This window comes from Lynx canadensis, chromosome B4 (assembly GCF_007474595.2).
Source record: "Lynx canadensis isolate LIC74 chromosome B4, mLynCan4.pri.v2, whole genome shotgun sequence".
Classification (NCBI taxonomy): domain Eukaryota; kingdom Metazoa; phylum Chordata; class Mammalia; order Carnivora; family Felidae; genus Lynx; species Lynx canadensis.
The window spans coordinates 71,032,684-71,052,679 of record NC_044309.1 but is presented as its reverse complement, the minus strand read 5'-3'; the positions used below and the strand labels follow the sequence as shown (position 1 = coordinate 71,052,679).

Genomic DNA, 19,996 nt, shown 5'->3' with positions numbered 1-19,996 from the left:
CTAAGATTTCATCAAAATATTAAAATGAATTGTTAGCACATTAAATGGAAATAGACTCTATAATTATTGGTGTTTTTTTTAACATAACTACATATTGGCTCTTAATAACTGAAACAAGGAGACAAAAATATCGGTAAAAGTATAGAATTGAATGTAATGAATAAACTTGACTTAAAGAACATATGAGAAAACTATGTACTTGCAAAATATAGAATACACATTTTACAACACCTCAGAAGATTTTCAAACTGTGACCATATATAAAATTGTAAAATATGTCGTGACAAATTTCAAAATGTTGAAATTGCAAAGTATGCACTCTGACCAAAATTAAATTATGCTAGAAATCAATAACAAATAACTATAAAAATAGTCATATATAACTAAAGCAATACTTAGAACCCCAAGTCATATATTAGAAGTTTGCCTGTAATGAACTGAGTGTTAATTTCAAGATGTTAGAAAAAGAAACAGCAAAACATGTAGAAAATTAGGGAAAAAATAAGAACAAAAATTAATGAAAGAAAAGAAGCTACAATTGAGAGGGTCAACAAAAACAGTTCTTTGAAAAGACTAAATAAAATTGAAAAACTATAAAGAATGAGAAGGAAAAAATAGGTGCACATAACTAATCTCAGGAATGAAAAATGAACCACGGCTACAAATTCTGCAGAGCTTAAAGATACCAAGAGAAGACTGAGAACAAGTTTATGGCAATAAATCTGAAAATGTAGACAAAACTGGATAAATGCTGAAAAAGGTATAATTTATCACAACAATTTAAGATAAAAATTAAATGGTGACTATAAATCACTCTATTATAATTAAGGAAAACGAATCATTTATAAAAAATATTCTTACAGAAAAATCTCTAGATTAAAATGTCTTCATTGGGTTCTGCCAAACATTCAATAAATAATTCAATAAATAAATAATTCCAGTTTTATACAAATGCTTCCCAAGAACAGAAAAGGAGTACACAATCCCCAATTTACTCTATGATGCCTGAATATATACACGAGAGCAGAGTTAGAAAAAAAAAATACAGGCTGATATTGCATTTTAAACTAGATGCCTTTAGAAACCTTTAGAAATCTAAAGAAATAATAGCAATTGAATCCAGCACCACAGAAAAATTAAACACATTACTAAAATGTTGATACCAGATTATGCAGCTTATTTCAATATTAGCAAATTAATCAACATACTGGGTGTTCATAAAAGCACTGTTAATAATGACAAAAACTTGGAAGCACCCCAAATGTTTCTCAAAGTGAGAACAACCAAATAAATTCTGTTATATTCACACAACAGAATTTTAATCAGTAGTCAAAACAAATGAATTGTAAGTACCTGCAAAAACATGGGTAAATTTTAGCAATATAACATTACGTGAAAAGGTAGGTGCCACCATGATATCCTTTTCATAAACACAAATAAAAAAACATAATAAAACATTTTAAACAGAAAATAAATACTTTTGATTGGGTAGGCAGGGAATGAAATGGAGGCAGGTCATGTTAGTGTCAATTACTGTGAGTGACACAGCTATTTCTCTGCATGACAGTGCTACACGTAACTATTGTATTAAAAAGTTAACTGAAACTGGGGCGCCTGGGTGGCTCAGTCGGTTAAGCGTCCGACTTCAGCTAAGGTCACGATCTCGCGGTCCCTGAGTTCGAGCCCCACGTCGGGCTCTGTGCTGATGGCTCAGAGCCTGGAGCCTGTTTCAGATTCTGTGTCTCCCTCTCTCTCTGCCCCTTCCCCATTCATGCTCTGTCTCTCTCTGTCTCAAAAATAAATAAACGTTAAAAAAAAATTAAAAAAAAAGTTAACTGAAATAATTAAGTGAATTCATAATGTGAGCATTAACGAACTAGAGAGGAGACAGTGTCCTGAATCAAGAATTATAATTAATCTAATTCTGTGTACCTGAGGTTCAAAAAAATGTTTTAAGAAAAAGAAAATCAATGTCATCACTGCATTAACTGAAATATATCATGGTATGACTCTCTCCACAGAGGCAGAAAATCTTTTTCTGAAGCAAACTAACAATGGAAAGAAAATTATTAAACTAATAAAGGCAAACCACAAATAAACCCACTGCAAATATCACACTTAATAAAGACATTAGAAATCAGAAACAATTCTCCTCATTTCTACTGAAGAGTTGATTGATGGTTTCAGCCTACATGGTAAGATGAGAAAAAGATACAAAAGGCATAAGAACTGAAAAAATTAAAAACAAAACTGCAATTATTCACAGAAAATATGATTAGTAATAAAATTCAAATAAATTGCATATAAATCAGAAAAATTAGAAAGAGAATTTACTAAGCTTGCTGATACAAGATCAATACATAAAATCTAGTTTTGTCTTCTGTACTGGCAAAAGTTAGAAAATAAAACAATAAAAAAGACTATAATTTACGAGAGTATCCCCAAATACCAAGTGCCTAGTAATAATATCAAACAACACATCTATCGGGAAAATTATATAATTTACTGAGAAACACTAAAGAAGATCAAAATAAAGAGAAATGTACCCTTGTTCAAAAATTGGAAAATTCAGATTGTTAAAATGTGAACTGTTTGCAAATTGGTCTACAGTTTCAGTAAAATTGCAATCAAATTCCAATTTCATAGGGGAAGTTGATATGCTGATATAACCAGAGCTACTCATTAAAGCATGCGTAAACCTTGCAAACACAATTACGAGTGAAGAAGGAAATAAAGAGCATAATTATATAAATTTAAAAATGAGGAAGAACTAAAGCATACTGTTTAGGAATTCATGTGAAATTGGTAAGACTCTACAGAAAAGCAAGGAAATAATCACCACAAAGTCTGAATAGTGGTTAGCTTGTATGTGGGGGGGGGGGGAAGGAGATGAGGAGGGTATAATATAAAGGAGATACTGGAAGGTCTCTGGGGATATTGGCGGGATTTTCTTTCTTGACTTAGAAGATAAACAGGTGTTCACTTTATCATTACTAATTATATAATACATTATGTGTATGTCTTTCTCCCTTTATGCTTTATTTCACAATTAAAAAAAGAAAAAGCTTTAAGTGCTCCAGACGGAGGGGTAAAATGAGTAAAGATCCAAAGGCAAGTGATAGTGTCAAGCCATCTAAGAATCAGACATTTATTAAGGCTACAGCTAAGAGTGTCAAGAAGCTACAGGTGGGAAGTCGTGAGGGATAAAGCTGAAGAGCCAAGCAGAAGTTTCATAATATTGACTTTGAAATCCTATTAAAATTTTTGGAAGTTACCATAAAAGCCATCTAAAGGGGGAGCCATTGAAAGACTTTTTAAACAAGGCAGGCATTTTATTCTGGCTTTTGAGCAAAGAATGGATTAATAGAGGACAAGGAAGTAGGCAGGAAGATAAGTTAGGGAGCTGTTGTTGTATTTCAGGAGAAAGAGGGTGATCATCTGAAATGGGGGAAATGGCAGAAAGGATAGCAAATAATGGACAGATCCCATAGTTACGAAAAGAAAGAATTTTCAGGACTTGGAGGAAACAGCAGAATTGAGGGGAAAATAATGAGGGGAGTTTCTGGGACAGTCAAGATGAGATATCTAGTAGACAATATAGGCTCATCATCCATTTGGTACATATTTATTGAGTGTCTACTGCTCTGGGCACTGAGTGAAAACAGAGACCCTGATGTTATGAAACTTCTATAAATCGGAAGCTCAAGTAAAAGCCATGACAGAGACAGAATTCAGAGCCATCATTTGCTTTACACTTCACGTTTCTGGAATATGAAAATTATTAGAGAATAAAACTAACTTTCTGTAAAGCCGGAGCATATGATTCAGTAAACTGCATAAACAGCAAGCTGGAAAAGTAGATATTTTAGTAGGATGAGGAAGCAAAATTAACTTTTAAACCCAGGTTGATCATCCTTTAAGAGAAAGAAATGGGTGTCCGCTCCTGCACTTACTAGCTACCTGATATGGAGCAATTCATGAACCACTCTCAGCCTGCCTCCTCGTGTACAAAACTGGGATAACAATACTATTTCACAGAGCCTATGTGCTAGTTCAATAAGTAGCATAAAAATACCTTGCTCAGGTCATAATAGGGGCTTTGAAACTGAATTTGAATCTGAAATGAGGATAATAGCATACTTTTAGATAATGTATGGGAAGGCACGCCATTAGCAAATACATCAGAAATGTGACTGCAGAGTTAAGTAGCTCACAAAATCGAACAAAGGGGGCGCCTGGGTGGCGCAGTCGGTTAAGCGTCCGACTTCAGCCAGGTCACGATCTTGCGGTCCGTGAGTTCGAGCCCCGCGTCAGGCTCTGGGCTGATGGCTCGGAGCCTGGAGCCTGCTTCCGATTCTGTGTCTCCCTCTCTCTCTGCCCCTCCCCCGTTCATGCTCTGTCTCTCTCTGTCCCAAAAATAAATAAACGTTGAAAAAAAAAAAATTTAAAAAAAATAAAAAAAATAAAAAAAACAAAATCGAACAAAGGATTTTTTAAATATAAAATTAGTTTGGTGTATGTTATTTTAATAAGTAAATTATTCCATTGACTTGTGTGTTGAATGTGGTTCTATATTAAAAGTATTAGAATAAAGAGTAACATTTTCCCCTAAAATCTACACATGTAATCCACAATAAATTTTCTTCCAGTGTAGTTAAAACTAACACTTGTTAAGTCTTACCACTTCAATTATGGCTCCCAAAGTTTACTTTAAACAGTGGAAATTGGGGAAAATGTGAGCATACCTATTGTCTCCACCAGCTTTACAAAACAAAGGGGGAAATTTGGGGTATCCCAGGGATTAGAGACAGTCCAGAGATGGTTTTTAGAAAAGCAAAACATGGGTGTGTGCGGGGAGAATCCAGAAGTGAGTTGCTCCAGATTCCCTGTGCATTGTGCATGAGCTATGCTATATGTTCTTTCCTCTAGCTTAGCATATCTGGCTCAATGAGCACATGTTCCTCTCTGTCAACTCTGTACTAGGAACTGTGACCATGTCTCAACCAAATGGAGGTCATGGTAATATGACTCTACCCCCTCATAAATACAGTTTGGGTTTTTGGTTTGGTTTGGTATTGATTTGCCTAAGGTAAATCAATCTTAAATAAGTGAGGATGTTTCATCAATATCTTCAATATGGTGTTTAATAGGCACCTCCACTTAACATTTAATATTTCATTATTCAAATCAGAAACTTTCTTTCTCTGATAATCAGTCTATTTGACACAATAACCTGGGTGTTAAATAGACACCTGTCCAAAGGGAAACCTTGATTCTCATCTCCAAATCTGCTCCTCTGCCAATTTTCCATTTCTAAATGGCATCATCATCTGTCCAGGTGCTCAAGGCCCCGTGTTACAGGTCATCTTTGAAGCATCTTTATCTCTTACTCTTCACTATTTTCCCTTCAAGACGTATTCGGAATTTATGTACACCTCTCCATCTGTACCATTACTATTTTGGCCCAAGCCAACACCATGTCTTACCCAGATCATTGTTTTTCATATTGCCTTTCTACACACTCAGTAGAAGAACTACAATTTCACAATGGCTTCCTGCTATAGTCCTTAGGGTGGTCCAAAAGGCTCCACACCACAGTTTGCCCCCTAATGCCCTTGGACCTACCTAATTCCAAATGACCCTCCAATTTTTTCACTTCCTACAAACTACACTGGCCTTACTTCTGTTCTTGTAACATGTCAAGCTTGTTCCCACCTCAGGGCTTTTGCACTAATCATTTCATCTGCATGTAACACTTTCTTCTAGAACTTTATATGGCTGGTTCCTTGTCATTAGCTCTCTAATAAAGTACCCATGGGAATTTCCCTTGCCACACAATTTAAAGTGTCCTCTTGGGGTCCCCACAGGGCTTTATCTTCCTTAAGGTAAAAATCATCATGGGCTTTTTGTTTGTTTTTGTCTGTATAACCCCACCACAGTATAAACGGCAGGTCCTGACAGGAGGCACCTTACCTGCTTTTTCCCATATATGTTCAGTTTCTAAAGCAGTGACTAAGACATAACAGGTAACAAGTAACTTTTGTCAAATTTGTCAATAACCCCATCCTGTCTAAAACATCAGCAAATTCCATGAGTTTTCCTCCTAAATACATGTAGAAACAATCTACAGCTTTTCATCATATCTGCTTTCTCCATAGTCTAAATCACAAATCTCTCTCTCAAGGGAGCCTCCAGCATCCTCCTAATTGGTCTCCCTGCTTCTTTCAGCAGCCAGAGCAATCTTTAAAAAATGTAAATGAAATCATATCATGCATCTACTTAAAAACTGTTCATGGCTTTCCGTCCCTATGAAACAAAATCTCAATGCCTAAGATGCTCCAGCCTCTGACTTCCCACCAACGTCGCCATATCACCTCCTCCTTCACGCCAACTTCTGCTCTCTAACCCTACTTCTCAGTTAAACTTTCTGGATCTCAGATTCTTCAGCTGTAAAAATAGTATTCTGGGAAGGCATAGCATAAGAAGCTACATGAACACTTACTGGACACTTGCTGTGTGCCAGGAGCTGCTGGGCCCTGGGAACAGAAATCTGAACAGGCTTAGTTGCTGCCTTTGAGAAAATCAACACATAAGTAAACAAACTACATTACACTGCAGTGAAATCTGTAACAGAGGGAAAGCTGAGTGACATGAGATCAAATGGTGCTGAATCTCCTGGCAGAGCCTGGGAAGGCTTCACAGAAGAGGAGACAGTGTTCAAAAGGTGCTTTATACATTCTAAAGCACATTGGAAATGCAGAGTGTGTAAATTAGCATTAATGTCCAAATAGAGAAGGAAGTATGAGGTTTGTTTTCAGTAACATCTATTCCACCTTAACACATGATTAGACAGAAAAAGCTGTTTGAGTAAACTGAATTTCTAGCTGACTTGAAAACCCATTTTGTTTCAACTTGCAAATATTTCTAAAATCTAATAATACAGTTCTTGTGTTTATGTAAGTGCAATAGACTAAACATGATTGAATCTTTTTTCATGACTGTAAATAATAAAGTGCCCCAGGGTCATGTTTCTTCAAATCAACTACCGCTGTGACTCTGTAATGCAAATATTGAATATGTGGGAGATTGGGCATAACATGTAATGAACCAAAGGCATCCAGGTCCTAGAAATTGCCTTTGTAAAAATCCATGGTATCAGATTGTTTTTGTATTATTTAACTCTTTATTATTTTTTCTTTTTTATTAAATTATAATTGACATATTATATTAATATCAGGTGTAAAACATAATGATTTGATACTTTTATACATCATGAAATGAGCATCATAAGTCTAGTTACCATCTGTCACCATACAAAGCTATTACAACATTATTGATAATATTCCTTATGCTGTACATCACATCCCCATGATTTATTTATTTTATGACTAGAAGTTTGTATGTCTTTTTAAAAATATTTTTTAAGGTTTATTTATTTTTGAGAGAGAGAGAAAGAAAGAGAGACAAAGCATGAGCAGGGGAAGGGCAGAGAGAGAGGGAGACACAGAATCTGAAGCAGGCTGCAGGCTCCAAGCTGTCACAACAGAGCCTGATGCAGGGCTGGAACTCATGAACCATGAGATCATAACCCGAGCCGAAGCTGGACACCTAACTAACTGAGCCACCCAGGTGCCCCTAGAAGCTTGTACTTCTTAATCCCTTATCTAATCTACGCATCACCCCCACCTCCCTCCCCTCTGGCAACCACCAGATTGTTCTCTATGAGTCTGTTTCTATTTCGTTTGTTCATTTGCTTTTGTTTTTAGATTCTACATATAAGTGAAATGATAAGACACTTGTCTTTCTCTATTTCACTTAGCATAATGCCCTCAAGATGCATCCATGTTGTTGCAAAAAAGATTTCGTTCTTTTTTATGGCTAATATTCCATCACACACACACACACACACACACACACACACACCCCACATCTTGTTTAGCCATTCATCTATCAATGGACACTTAGGTTGCTTCCATATCTTGGCTATTGTAAATAATGCTCTAATGAAAATAGGGGTGTATGTATCTTTTCAAATTAGTATTTTTGTTTTCTTTGGATAAATTGCCAGAAGTGGAATTGCTAGATCATATGGTATTTCTGTTTTTAATTTTTTGAGGAACCCCCATACTATTTTCCATAATGGCTGCACCAATTTACATGACCACCAACAGTGCACAAGGGTTTCCTTCTCTCCCAATAACACTTGTTATTTCTCATCTTTTTGATAATAGCCACTCTGACAGGTGTGAGGTGGCATCTCATTGTGGTTCTAATTTGCATTTCCCTGATAATTTAGTGATGTTGACTATCTTTTCATGTGCCTGATGGCCATCTGTATGCCTTCTTTGGGAAGATGTCTATTTAGGTCCTATGCCCATTTCTTAATCTATTTTTTTTATTGAGTTGTAGCTGTTCTTTATATATTTTATCAACCCCTTATTGGATATATATTTGAAAGAATCTTCTCCATTTAGTAGGTTGCCTTTTCATTTTGTTGCTGGTTTTTTTCCCACTGTGCAAAAGCTTTTTAGTTTGATATAGTCCCATTTGTTTACTTTTGCTTTTGCTACCCTTGCCTGAGGAGACATATAAAAAAATATATAAATATATATATTTATGTATATACATATATATATATATTACTAAGAATAATGTCAAAGGTAACTTTATTATTTAAAAAAACATTAATTGGGGATTAAGACTAGTTGCACTGATTTCTGTTATATTTATATCATACAAGTATGTTCATTTGCTAGAGTTGCCGTAACAAAGTACCACAGACTGAGTGGCTTAAGAAACAAAAATTTAATCTTTCTTAAATCTGGAGGAGAAGTCCAATATCAAAGTGTTGACAGAGTTTTTTCTTCTGAGGCCTCCCTCCTTTGTCTTCTCCCTGGGTCTTCACATGGTTTTCCCTGTGTAGCTATGTCTTAATTTATTCTTCTGATTAGGACATCGGTCATATTGGATTATGCCCCACACTAATGACCTCAGTTTAATTTAATTACCTCATTAATGACCCTATCTTCAAATATAGTTAAATGTTGAGGTACTGGGGGTTAGGAATTAAACATAAGAAGTTCAGAAGAAAATATTCAGTTAGTAACAACATGTATATGATATTCATATTATATTTACACATTTGTCATATATTACAAATAACATACATTATATAATATATATTGCTCTATCTATATATGTGTGTATATATGTGTGTATGTATATATATAAAAATGCTTCTTGCAGGGGGCCACATTGTTTTGTTTTGTTTTCTGTTTCTTTCATTAAACACTTAGAGTGTTAGATAAATGTAGAATCTTTAAACAGTATGATGAGGTAAAGCAGACATATGTATGGGGGTTTAAAACTTTTTATGACATTAGTTAGGTAGATCTGTCTTTCCTCCTGTATATAATAGGAATAATAACATCTAGGTCATTGGATTTTATAAAAGTTAGGTGTGATAATATATTTAAAACAGCAATTATAGTAGAGAGTATCAGATATATTAGTACCCTTCTCCCTTCCCCCAGTCAAGTCTACGAACTTTAACCAATTGCGGGTAAAACTTTACCATAGAACATTCCTATAATGTTGATAATCAAGGGTAGCTTAACTGGAGTCTTCTACAGCTACAACAGATTTACAACAAGCAATGATGCTCAGTATCCAATTCATTAACCTCAGAGACCTGTGGTTAGCACTATAATATTCTGCATAGAAAAATTATACTGTGGTAAAGTCAGCAATGAAGATATGTATATACTATAATTGCTTTAATGGAAACAAATAATGAAGTGTGTATATAATATAGGTGTAAAATTAGAAACTACTTGAAGATGATAGGATAGGATAGGATAGGATAGGATAGATCATCTTAGCATCTTATGCCAAAAGGGTAAAAATCAGCTCATTTATTCACAAGGGAAAAAAAAAAAAAAACCACACTCAATTGCCTTTGATAGTTTCAACCTTGGCAACATTCTGTTCTTTTAATTCCAGCAACTCTATCACTGTGCTATTTTTGCAATGCAACTAGGGTAATTTAAATGTACGCCAAGTACATTTTAATGTAATTTCATGGCAGTTTTTTGGCCTGTCATTTATTTCCTCTTTGTGATACTCAAATTTCATTTCATTAAGTACTAAGTTACTTCATGGTATATTACAAGAAAATTCCAGCCAGCTATATTTTTGAAGTGTAAGGGGAAACCTAAAAGTGGTCTGTTCTTTCTCAATATGGATTAAACATACAAAGTATTTTCTTTGACATATAGTCTTTGTTCCCTTCCCTACCCCAAATTTACTGCTCCATGAAAAGACACATGAAAACACTATACTCAAAAAAAGACAGCATGCAGTGATTCTACCTCACCAAAGCTCAAGTATGAATAAATCACACATATCTTGGAGCACTGAGCTCAGCATTCCCATCCTTGTAAATATAGGAGAGACTGTATGCTCAGTAGTATAGGTGGCTGGTCTACCTCAAGTTTCCAGAAGACAGTTCTGGGGAAATATGATAAGTGGAGGGCTGAGAAATACAGAAATGAAGTGGGTCTGGGGAGAACAAAGCTATAGTGATTTTTTGAAATTCTCTATTTACCATACAATGACAGCTCCACTCATTGATTTATCATAGCAAATTGCATTGCCTCTGGCATGGTTTGGTTACTAAAAGAATATTCAGAGGCCGAACACCTGGGTGGCTCAGTCAGTTAAGTGTCTGACTCTTGATTTCGGCTTGGGTCATTATCTCATGGTTCTTGTGTTTGAGCCCTGCACTGGCCTCTATGCTGACAGCACGGAGTCTGCTTGTGATTCTCTCTCTGTCCATTTTTCTCTGCCCGCCCCCCTCTCAAAATAAATAAGTAAACTTAAAAAAAAAATAAGTAAATAAAAGAATATTCAGAGGCAAGACGAGTCTCACAGACAAAAGAATTGGGGGATCACAATTATTTGGTAGAGTTTCATAGGAAAAAATTTAAAAAAATTTTTGTTCAAGCTCCCAATAACTTCTCATGCTAAATCCTACTTCCCATGCTTTCAGATACTTGAAATTTTGCCAATGATAGTTTCCTTTTAGATTAAGACTTTGTTAAACAATATAGAGTTAGCTCTAGCTGCCATCTTGCATCCTTGCGAGTGTGTACCTAATCTCAGCGGGGTCCACCCGAGACCCCCCTGAATACCAACCCTAGTCCTCCACACAGTCCCATTTCCACTCCAACAAGATGAAAGAAACTATCATGAACCAGGAGGAACTCGCCAAACTGCAAGCGCAAGTGCACATTGGCGGGAAAGGAACTGCTCACCGAAAGAAGAAGGTGGTTCATACAACGGCGGCAGCAGATGATAAACAACATCCGTAAAAAATTAGACATGAACAGTATCTCTGGTACTGAAGAAGTGAGTATGTTCACAAACCAAGGAACAGTGATCCACTTCCACAACCCTGAAGTTCAGGCATCCCTGGCAGCGAACACGTTCGCCATCACAGGCCATGCTGAGACAGAGCAGCTGGCAGAAATGCTACGCAGTATCTTAAACCAAACTTGAGGCAGACCGTCTGACTGGTTTAAGAAGACTGGCTGAAGTTCTGCCCACACAATCTGTGAATGGAAAAGCACAACTCACTACCAGGGAAGAGGAGGATGGCAGAGTTTCAGATCTTGTGGGTAACTGATGAAGCAATGAAGCAAACTGAATGCAGCCAACTTTTGAAGAAGATAAAACTTAAAGAAGTTACTGGGAGCTGCTATTTTATATTATGACTACTTTTTAAAATTTTGTTCATGGATCTGACAAAATCTAGTTCTCTAATAATTTTAAGCCCCAGCCCCATGGACCCTGAAGCTCTTTGCAGCTATTGCTTGTACACAATTCATTCTTTGCAGCTAATTAAGCTGAAGAAGCCTGGGAATAAAGTTTGGAATCAGGTTAATAAAGTTCTTTGCCTATTAAAAAAAAACACACATAACAATAGTAGTTGAAGAAATCATTACTCATTCCTGGCTCCCCTTTGTACTGGACTTGGTACGGATGAAGGGGGGTGGAAAAGGGATGTCAATGACTATGTAGATTTGAGGTAGATGGAACATAAGGGACTAATTTAAATTATGTGTACTTTGTGGATTCTCGGGCAGATGGACAATGACTGAAACTGATAACATCTAAGATTGACATAGAGATGTATACATAAAAGATGGTTTTACATAGATCAATAATGAAAAGTATCAAGAAATAAGGATTACAATCCATTCAATATATGTTTGTGTATGCATTTGTGAGTATGTGTGTGTGTGCACTTACATGCTTTTGAGCATGCACATGTGTGTGTACACATACATGGGTATTGTACATGTGTGTGTGTAAGAAAGTCAAGGTAGAAGCAGGTAAACATGGAATAATAATGAAGTTAAAGTCTTTTCCTTGAGTAAGAAGAGAAACTATAAAGGTTAGGTATGGGGGAAGGAACATTTACCAAAACAAAGATGAGTAAGCACTGAGACTTATAAATAGTACAAAGTCAGTAAGATTTGGGAGGGCTGTACTGACAGCTAGAAAGATAGCATCACATCTCAGGAAGTCCTCATCTTATGAAAGGGCCCAGCCCACTGGCAGGATGAGACAGACAATCATACTTTTCAGAAGCTTCTCTTGGCATATTTTTGACTTCTGCTTATTATTGACCTAAATTTATGTTTTTGCATTGGTTTGCTACAGGACCTCACAAGTCAGTCTGCACAGCTTATAGTTTATTGCGCTAGTTAATTAAGGTTAAATTCCAGTGTAGATGGTAGGAGGCAGGACCCTAAAACTTGTAGAAAACTCATGGTTTATGAAGGTAGTGCTTTGGATTACAAAATGAGTGACATTTTCTTAGCAGCAATGGAAGTGCTAATTTGGGGGAAAAATCGAATACTTTTAATAGCCTTTAGTTTGAAACCATATAGAAAAAAACAAATAGGGGAGTGCCCAAGTGGCTCATTCAGTTAAGCATCTGACTCTTGATTTCAGCTCAGGTCATAAACTCATGGTTCCTGGGATCCAGCCCCTGTGCTTGGGATTTTCTCTCTCTCCCTAACTCCCTCTCTCTATGCCCTTCCCCACCCATGTGCATTCTCTCTCTCTCTCTCTCTCTCTCTCAATAAATATTTAAAAAATACATAGTTAAATTCAAAAAAATAAAAATAAGTAAACAATAAATAGGGGTGGCTCAGTTGGTTGAGCATCCAACTCTTGATTTATGTTCAGGTCACGATCCCAGGGTCATGGGATTGAGCCCCGCATTGGGCTCTGCACTAAGCATGGAGCCTCTTAAGATTCTCTATCTCCCTCTGCCCCTCCCCTACTCGTGCTCATACACTCACTATCTCTCAAATAAAAACATTAAATACATTAATAAATAAGTAAATAAATGAATAAATAAATTTATTTTAACTTTGGCAGTAAGAAAGGCTTCATCCAACATGCATAGAAACTGAAGGATCTAGTTCCAAATTATGATCAAGGTAGAATCCACCATTAGTAGAAAAGATCTGGGGTGGAGGTTAAGAGGACTTTGACATAATGTAAAGGCCCAAGTCATCTATAGAAATACTGCTATTATAATGCTGGAAAAAGGGGATCTTAGTAGAAAGAAATTCATATGGATTGGCCTAGGGACTGAGGACTAAAAGAAAGTTAAAGATTTTGATATTCTTGGTTTATGACTTTTTACCAAAGTGCACCCTTCACAGTTTCATCTTCCTGGGTCTTCAACCACCATAATATGTAATTTACAGAACATAGTATTCTGAAAGGATTTCTATTCCCAGAAATCCTAGTATGTGGCATTATAGTACTATTTGCATGCCCGGATCAGGGCAGAGATTAAATGGGGGTTAAATTTTGGAAATATTAAGCCAATATATCTTAATCCTTGTTAATTCCTGGTTTCTAATATCTCAGGGCTCCTCTGTCAAGAGGGCTGGCTGACTTGAACACAGGAATGGAGACAATACAGAATGGATACAATAAAAGAAATAACTGCCCATGGAAATGGGAGAAATCTGCCCCTCCAGCCATAGAGTATTAGAAGTAAAAGAGGGATAGAAGAAGGATGAAGAGATCAGACAGCAAAACATCTTATCCCCTACATCATCAGGGTCCACTTTAAAGGGACAGTGGTGACATGCAGAAATTGCCAGATAAATATGAAGGCATTCAAACACATCAGGGCTTCTGAGGCTGTAGCCCATGGGAGGCGGCAGGTCTTTTTACAAAAGAATGATATCACAGCTTTAGGGCATTTGGAGAGGATTGTGGCTAGATTCAAGAGATTAAACCAGCTTCAGATACCTCTCTGAGAGGACAGCAGAGATCTGAAATCAACACAAAGGAACTGTTGAGGTTCAAGGGGGTGGGGGTAGGAGAGGTGAATGAAATTCATAGCCAGAATAGCGCTTAAAAGGTTGGACAGGATCAATTGCACCTCAGCCATCACTGTCTACAGATAACACTGAACCAACAACTCCAAGTGTCTAAAACAAATGTTTTAAATTTTACAGATGCGTAGGTTCTTAAAAAAAATTTTTTTCAACGTTTTTTATTTATTTTTGGGACAGAGAGACAGAGCATGAACGGGGGAGGGGCAGAGACAGAGGGAGACACAGAATCGGAAACAGGCTCCAGGCTCCGAGCCATCAGCCCAGAGCCTGACGCGGGGCTGGAACTCACGGACCGAGAGATCCTGACCTGGCTGAAGTCGGACGCTTAACCGACTGCACCACCCAGGCGCCCCTGTAGGTTCTTAATCTACATGCTATCAATGTGACTCATCACTGATGACATTAAACTTGAATAACTGGCCCTGGCCAGGTGATGTTTGCCAGATTTCTCGATGATAAGGTTACTTTTTTTTTTTTTTTAACCTCCTTTCCATACTATTGTATTACTTCCTATTCTTTGGAAGCAAGTCACAAAATTTAGCCCATACTCAAGGAGTGAGGAGTTAAGCTTCACTATCTTGAAGGGAAGAGTATCTATATAAATTATTTATAATTCTCCCATATGGGAGATTTCTCTCTTCTCTATTTATTCATTTATTATATTAGTGTGGACTCATGGATATTTATTTGATACTATGGATTACAATCTAGTACTATTTCATTTATTTTGTTGGTCAAGGTTCAAGATTTGGGCACCTACTACCAGACTGTCATTCTGCTGTCATTCTGTCTAAGCCATCTCCGCACACAAAACTAGGAAATATGTATACGCATTTTCACCTATAAATGCAATATTTAATCTTATTTCTGTAAGTATCCATTTATCTCTACAAGGCCAACCGCGAGCTTATGTTGAGGTTTCTGACTCTAATCCAGTACCACACTGTTCATTGTAGCCAGCTCCAACCCCCCCGGTTAATCAGTAACCTCCCTTTTCTACAGTGAGAAATTTGGCTTCCACAACCTGCCATTCATTTATTCATTGATCAACCCCAGCATGTACGTAAAACAGACTCAGAACTGTTAACCCATATCCTCATGAGAAGTAACTTTACCAACTAGAATACAGTCGTTTATGTCTTGTTCCTTTTGTCTTTAGTCTTTTAGTTCCCAGTCAAAACACTTTTTACCAAAGTTACTTAGATCAGCATATTTCTTCTCCATATCTCATGTCATTAAATATCCTGCCAAAACACAGCTCCTAATGTCTGGACAGTGCTCCATAAAATCAGCATGCTCAAACTCACATTTCCTTAGGATGTTAATTTGAGTTGCTTTAATCGTTATTCTGAGTAATTCATGCCTTGTCCAAACACATAGATAACCTTACACAAGAAAACAGTCTATGCAGAATTACAGAATTTTAGAATGCAAAAAAATTTAGGTATCACCTAGTCATTCTTACAATCAATGTTGGAATATTCTCTCTCTGGCAGATATTCTGTGCAGGAATGTTTAACTTGCTATTTTCTCAGGAGTAGAGTCCTTGACCAGCTGTAATATTTAATATCTTTTCACTTCTAGTGTTCCCAGGTAAAATTCTGGGGTTTTGTGGTGGTTCTTAGTGCCAGAATTTAGGATATCAACTTAAATCTTTATTTTCAACCTTGAAAATTATGTTTTGAAGAAATCGGGACCTTGAAACGTCTGAAGATAAAATAAGAAAAACAGCAATTGGCTTTTCATATGAGAACTTAAGTGAAGGTTCTCTTAATACATCATGCTTTATTGGCATATTAAACTATATATTATACATCTTTTTCTTGCCTAATTCCAGTAATTGAGAGAAAATGATATACAATTACATCAATTTAAACTACACAGAATGTTCTGATTATTACTATTGGCTTACAAGAGCTGTTATCTCAACATATCCAATCATTGGCAAATTCTTTTAGTTTGAATTATATCGATTTTTTTAAAAAGAATATAGGGAGGCAATGCAATACAGTAAAAAGAATATTAAACCAGGAGCCAATAGCCCTGAGTACTCATTGTTACAGAGACATTAATTAATTCTGTGGCCTTTGGTAGGTCACTGGACTTTTGTTTCAATTTCTTTGTCAATAATAGGAGGATATTAGAACATAGGTAGATATACTCAAAGGATTGTTGGACTCTACATATGTGAAAAATAAAACTAATCATTGTTAAATGTAGTAAATGTCTTAAAATCTTGGAATGAGTGAGGCCACTCTGTGCAGTATCATGCAGGCTCTGAAGTCAGCCTGCCCACCATCGAATTCCAGCTTTGTTGTTCACCAGCTATGCAACCTCTTTCAGTCACAGGCTTTCATCTTTAAAATACAGATAATAATGATTACCATGGTGGTGTGGATTAACTAAAACAATGACGGTGAAGGGCCCAATATGAGGCACACAAGAAGTATTCAATAAATTGTAGTCATTTTGGAATAGAATTGTAAGGCTATTTCAATAGCGAGACAATGATGGAGAAGATAACATGGCTGAGAATCAAACAAATGACTCGAAGCTACTGCTAACTCTTCCATGTAGGTTTGGGCTCCCGTATTGTTCATTTGTAATACTTGGAGAGCAGGATTGATCACCACAGTGTGTCAGTAACTCAGACCTATCCTGGAAAGGTAATTGTAGCATTGTGCCAGACTTATTCAGAAAAGATTCCATTACAACCAGAAATGAGGTGGCCTGAACCACAAAGAATCAGGCAGAGCAGCAAACAGAAAAAGGCAAAAAGTCCCTGAAATTGTTCAGATGCCTGATGTGAGAAGACAGTACAGGATTACAGACCTGTATATAGAATATCAGTCTGTGTGCATGATATCTATACATTCTTAAAATACTTTTTTGTTCTGTTTTTAATGGTTAGTGCTGATTTTCTAAAAAAAGTTTTTTACTGTATTAATTATGATAAAGAGAAACGAAGAATATGTTTCCAATTATGCCTGGCCCAGGTTGTGGTGATGGTAGCAGTAATGACAGTAAGACACCCCAACAGGAGGGTGAACCGTGAAAGGACAAAATGGAGGTTACTTGTACAGACAAACCCTCCCCATTAGGATGTCCTCATTCCAGAGCAACTTTCCATAAGTAAATAAATAAATAAGAAGATTCTAGTTTGTTTACCAAGAAAGATTTTACTCATTTATTCTGGCATCAGCAATTGAACAAATATTTATTAAATACCTAGTACACCCTGGGAATACTGAGCAAAACAAAACAGTCTCTTCACTCAACTCACGGTAGAAAACGTGGCAAGAAAACCATGAAAATGCAGATTTTCATGGCACAGCTGGGAATAAAAGCCTAACATGTAAATATGTGTCTCTCATTGGAGGTTAGAGGACTAAATATCTTTGACTCAGTTCTAGGTGAATCCCATTATGCCAACACTATTTCTTGTTTAGTTCTTATTTTGGAACCTAGTTATGATCAACAGGCTTTTGACAGTTCCCAGAAGGCAGTCTTACCTTTTTAGGTAAGTCATTGTGTATAATCTACCTGCTCAGAACCTCAGTGCTTCTAAGAACCGTGGGAAGTTCCTGCTCTGAAACCCAGCCCTGTGAGACAAGGTTCTTAAGGGAAGAAAAAGGTTTTCTTATTGCCAGGTACCCATTTGGGTCTGGGATACAAACTGCTTGTTACTTCTTGCTGGACCTTCTGTCATGTGATGTTTCTGCTTCTCTCTGCCTCTTCTTGACCTCAGCTTTCTCCAAGCGCCTAATTAAATACACCTTCCTCCATGATTACTTTCATGACTACCATAATCCCTTTTGGTAATATTCCATTTCCAAATGGAACTCATGGTCAATTCTAGCCCAGTGGAGTCTATTTTTGGAGCTTACAGAACACTTGTTTAAAGTATTGCTGATTCTAAACTACATAAAACAAATAGAAGGACAGGGTTAAAGAATATTGGCATAAAGCAACATTTACTTTTCAAAAGTTCACTGATTCAAAATGAAAATGTGTTAAGCTAAGAATATCTTCAATTCCTAAATGCCTGGATATATATAAAATATTCATACTATATTATGTGTTGTCTAAGGCTCATCAAATCTTGGAAGAGTTTTAATAATTTTTCATCTTTGAATGAAAATAGTTTATTTCAGCATCTGCAAAAGACTACACATCTAAAAAATAGCTTCATGAAATATAAGTGTTCTGTTCTAGGTTAAAGAAGCTTGACAACTAAATATATGCATGTTTCTGTCCTGAAGTACTGAATCAGATGAAAATAAAAAAGTCTTTTTATTTTTTATTATTTATCTTTTTTATTATTTGTCCTATAAAGAACATTTTTGAGACAATTGACAAGCTTTGAATAAGGTCCATAAATTCAAGTATTATAGCAATATTAATCTCCTGATTATGACAATTAGACTGTGGTAATGTCAGAAAATATCCTTATTTTAGAAAATATCACAAAGTATTTATACTTTCCTAAAAGAAGAGTTTTAGGAAATACAATGAAATATTTATTCTTCCCTAAAAGAAGGGCATTGTCTCACATGACTGCAGTCCAATTACCAACATCAGGAAAATAATAACTATATCGTGAATGAGAGAGAAAGAATGATAAAGCAAATGTCTTTAAAAATCTGTCAGTGGGGGAACATAAAAGAAAAGTATACAGGAATTCTTTGTACTATTCTTACAACTTTTTTGTAAGTTGGAAACAGTTCAAAATAAAAGATTTGTAACCCAAACCAGTGAAATATTGAAAGTATTATTTTTGCTGGATGTGCTGTCTTAGGCTGTTTGGGCTGCTATAATAAAATACCACAGACTGGGTGGCTTATAAATAAAGGAAATTTATTCCTCACAGTTCTAGAGTCTGAGAAATCCAAGATCAAGGCACCTGCAGATTCACTATCTGGTAAGAGCCTGCTTTCTGGTTCATTGTTAGCCATCTTCGTTCACTGTGTCCTACATGGTGGAAGGAGTGAGCGAGCTCCCCGGGACTTTTTATTTTTTTATTTTTTTAAATGATTATTTATTTTTGAGAGAGAGAGAGAGAGAGCGCGCGAGCGAGCATGAGTGGGGGAGGGGCAGAGAGAGAGGGAGACAGAGGATCTGAAGTGGGCTCTGTGCTGACAGCAGAGAGCCTGACACGGGGTGGAAACTCCAGAACCTTGAGATCATGAGCTGAGTAACCAACTGAGCCATCCAGGCGCCCCTCTGGGGCTTCTTTTATAAGAGCACTAATCCCATTTATGAGGGCTCTACTCTCATGACCTGATCACCTCTCAAAGGCACCCCCTCCAAATAGCATCACAATGGGCATTAGGTTTTAACATATGAATTCTGGAGAGACACACATTCAGTTGCTAGTACATATTTTATATAACACATCTCTCCTACTTATAAATTCCTATTTTACCTCTTGAGGCCTGTGTTCCGTATTTTGATGTGTGCTTTGGAAAGACAAGAGTCATTCTGACTCTAAATAAACTGTCTGTATACTGGTATTAATTGAAAGTTTTGTTAAAAAGATATATAATTTTTAAAATAATGCAATG

At 36.4% G+C, this 19,996-nt stretch overlaps 1 protein-coding gene and 1 pseudogene across 1 annotated transcript in view; one reads left to right on the top strand and one right to left on the bottom strand.

Moving 5' to 3' along the window:
- TMEM117 (transmembrane protein 117) overlaps positions 1-19,996 on the bottom strand; it is a 497,401-nt gene that overhangs the window by 136,733 nt on the left and 340,672 nt on the right.
- On the top strand, positions 11,235-11,686 carry LOC115518029 (annotated as a pseudogene).